This window comes from Suricata suricatta, chromosome 5, assembly GCF_006229205.1.
Source record: "Suricata suricatta isolate VVHF042 chromosome 5, meerkat_22Aug2017_6uvM2_HiC, whole genome shotgun sequence".
In the NCBI taxonomy this organism is placed as follows: Eukaryota; Metazoa; Chordata; class Mammalia; order Carnivora; family Herpestidae; genus Suricata; species Suricata suricatta.
The window spans coordinates 46152712-46156971 of record NC_043704.1 but is presented as its reverse complement, the minus strand read 5'-3'; positions in this window follow the sequence as shown (position 1 = coordinate 46156971).

Genomic DNA, 4260 nt, shown 5'->3' with positions numbered 1-4260 from the left:
GTCAGGTGTTTTTATCTGATGGGGTAACCCAAACGTTTATTCCTAAAGGGTCTCGGCCATTAGAATTCCTGCCTACATTAATATTTGGAAGTTTTTCATTGACGATAATCACAAGGAATGATATACTAAGAGACATGCTAAGTGATTTGTATTCCAGACACATTCATCCTTAGCTCTACTGTGGACTAGTCCCATTTTCCCATGGTAATCAGCATCAACCACCCCACCCAACACAGTAACTTCATTTCTTTCCTGACCATTCAAGGAATGTAGCACTCAAAGAAACCATGGCGATCTTTTTTTTTTTTTTCTTTCAAGATTTTATTTAAGTTCAAGTTAGCTAACAGATAGTGTAGTATTGGCTTCAGAAGTAGAATTCAGTGATTCATCATTACATGTAACACCCAATGCTTATCACAATAAGTGCCCTCCTTAATGCCCATCACCCACTTGCCCATCCCCCCACATGCTTCCCATCTAGCAATTCTTAGTTTATTCTCTACAGCTAAGAGTCTCTTATGGTTTGCCTCACTCTGTTTTTGTATTTTATTTTTCATTCTCTTCCCTTATGTTTATCAGTTTCGTTTCTTAAATTCCACATGAGTGAAATCATATGGTATTTGTCTTTCTCTGACTGAATTATTTTGCTTAGCATGATATACTCTAGTTTCACCCACATAGAAATGGCAAATTTTCTTTCCTTTTGATGGCTGAGTAATATTCCATTGTGATATAAAGTCTCTGCCTTACTCATTCATCAGTCAACAAACATTTGGGCTCTTTCCATAATTTGTGTATTATTGATAGTGTGGCTAAAAACATTGGGGTGCACATGCCCTTTTGACTCAATATTTATGTATCCTGTAAATAAATATCTAGCAGGGCAATGGCTGGGTCATAAGGTAGCTCTATCTTTATTTTTCTGAGGAAACTGAACTCTGTTTCCAGAGTGGGTGAACCAGTTTGCCTTCCCCCAAAAACATAAGAAGCTTCCTCATTCTCCACATCCTCACCAACATCTGTTATTTCCAGGGCTTATTTTAACCATTCTGATCAGTCTGAGGTGGTGTATTATAGTTTGATTTGTATTTCCATGGTGATGAGTGATGTAAAGCATTTTTTTTTCCATCTGTATTTTTAACCATATTTATTCTTCTTTGGAGAAACATCTGTTCATGTGTCCAGCCCATGTCTTAACTGGACTATTTATTTTTGGGAAGATGAGTTTGATAAGCTCTTAAAATAATTTGGAAATTCACCTTTACCCAATACTGGAAGAGCTCTGCAAGAATTGTTAAAGGGGACCATTTGAGTGGGAAAGAAAGACCAAAAGCAATAAAAACTAGAAAGGAACAGAGTCATTCTAAAGGAACAGCAATTTTACAGGTAATACAATGGCACTAAATTCATATCTACTGATATTATTCTTAATGTAAATGGACTACATGCTGCAATAAAAAGACATGAGGTATCAGAATGTATAAAAATATCAATATCATTGACATATGCCTATAAGAGATTCATTTTAGATATAAAGTCACCTCCAGGGGGTGGAGAACTATTTATCATGCTAATGGATATCAAAAGAAAGGTGGTATGACCAGACAAAGACCACACTAAAAAGGAGAATTATAGTGCAATATGTCTAATGAACATGCATCCAAAAATTCTCAACAAGATACTAGCAAATCAGATCCAACAGTATATTAAAAGAATTATTCATCACAATCAAGTGGGATTTATTCCTGGGTTGTGGAGATGGTTCAATATCCAAAAATCAATCAATGTGATACACCATTAATAAAAGAAAAGATAAGAACCTTATAATTCTCTCAATACAAGCAGAAAAAGCATTTGACAAAATATACCACCATTTCTTGATAAAAACCCTGCAGAAAGTATGGACAGAAAGTCACAGCACTGGAGTGGCTCAGTCAGGTGTCTGACCTTTGATTTTGGCTCAGGTCATGATCATGTGGTTTGTGAGATTGAGTCCTGTACTGGGCTCTGTGCTGACAGCTCAGAGCCTGCTTATGATTCTCTCTCTCCCTTTCTCTCTGTCTCTCTGTGTCTGTCTCTCTCTCTCAAAATGAACAAATAAACATTTTTTAAAAAAAAAGGAACATACCTTCACATCATAAAGGCCATATGCAAAAAATCCCCACCTAGTATGGGAAAAACTGAGAACTTTTCTCCTAAGATCAGGAACAAGACAGGATGTCCACTCTCACCACTGTTGTTCAAAATAGCACTAGAAGTCCTATCTTCAGCAGTTAGAGAATAAAAAGAAATAAAATGCGTCCAAATTTGCAAGGAAGAGGTCAAAATTTTACTCTTCTCAGACGATATTCTACATGGACTCCACTAAAAAAAAAAACTGCTAAGAATGATACATGAATTCATCAAAGTTACAGGATATAAATTCAATGTACAGAAATTGGTGGGGTTTCTATACACCAATAATGAAGCAGGAGTAAGAAAAATTAAGAAATCGACCATATTTCCAATTGCAGAAAACACATAAAATACCTAGGAATGAAATCTAACCAAAGAAGTAAAAATCTGTACTCTGACAAACTATTGAACACTTATGAAAGAAATTGTAGAGGACACAAAAAAATGGGGAAAAAAAAGCACTCCATACTTATTATATTGGAAGAATAAGCATTCAAAAATGTCTATATGCCCCCAAAGCAATCTACACATTCAATACAAGCCCTAACAAATCAACATCAGCATTTTTCACAGAGCTAGAACAAAAAATTCTAAAAATTGTGTGGAAGCAAAAAAGGCCCTGAATAGCTAAAGTAATGTTGAAAAAGAAAAGCATAGCTGGAGGTATCACAATTCCAGACTTCAAGCTCTGTTAAAAAGCTGTAATAATCAAGACAGTATGGTACTAGCACAAAAGACACATAGATCAATGGAACAAAATAGAAAACCCAGAAATGGACTCACAATTATATGGTCAACTAATCTTCATCAAAATAAGAAAGAACAGGCATTGGAGAAAAGACAGTATCTTCAACAAATGATGTTGGGAAAACTGGAGAGTAACATGCAGAAGAATGAAGCTAGACAACTTTTTTTTACACCATACACAAAAATAGATTCAGAATGGATGAAGGGCCAAATGTCAAACAGTAAATCGTCAAAATCCTAGAGGAGAACACAGGCAGCAACCTCTTTGACCTTGGCCATAGCAACTTCTTACTATCTTAATTTTCAGCTCAACCGATCACTGTTGTGTGTCCTGATGAAAGTATTCCTCCCTCTGGCTCCAAGATCTCTAGGCTATCAGAACATACAATCAAGGGAACACGAAGCAAAAATTATGTTAGGGGATTACTATGGATAACAATGAGTGGTGCAACTCCCATTTCTGCCCTTTGACTGCTGGACCCATGAAACCTGGTTATAGGGGAACAAGTACCATGTATTAAATGCTGATTCAGAAAATATACAGCATTCTGCAGATGCCTACTCTAACCCTGCAAGGGTCTGGCATCTATTTCTGCTATAAATGAGTCTTCTGAAAGGCCATTCCATTTTTCTATTGAACAAGTCTCTTCAGAATGGTAGGGAACAGTGCAAGAGCAGTGACTTTCATGATCACAGGCCCATTGCTGCACTTCTTCGTGAAGTAAATTTCTTGGTCAGAAACAATGTTATATGTAATACTATGACAGTGGGTAGGGAATTCTGTTAAATCTAAGACAATGGTTTGGTCAACTGATCCCACAGAATTCTCCATAGATACAGTTTGGGAGAGAGGATAGTGTAGTAGGAGTAGAGATGGTGAGCATTGGGCCACTTCTTCATGTAACAGCTTGACCCCTACATGTATATACCAGTTCCATCTCACAATGAAACAAGCCTGGGAATGGCCAACTTAATGTCTTCATGGATCAAATAACATCCAGCTTGTAATGGCAGCTTTGGATGCATATTAGATTAGTGGCCCATCGCTAAGCACCCATTCTAAACTAAGAGCCTGTAGCAGGCTATTGGCTCTTTCTTAAAAGGAAGAGTAGTTATCCACTGAGGATAGCAGATCTTCACCCCAAAATTCTAAAGGCCTGCACAACAGGTTCACCTACAGAAGCCTACCCAAGGCTCCAAACAGCCTCCCTACCTGATCCTCCACTTCAAGCACCACTGGATCTGCTGAATCACATGGCCCAAGTGCAGAGCAGCTTGCCCAGCAACCAACACTTGTTACAAAGCTGCTTCCTGTTCTGAGCCTGCTCAAAACTAGCA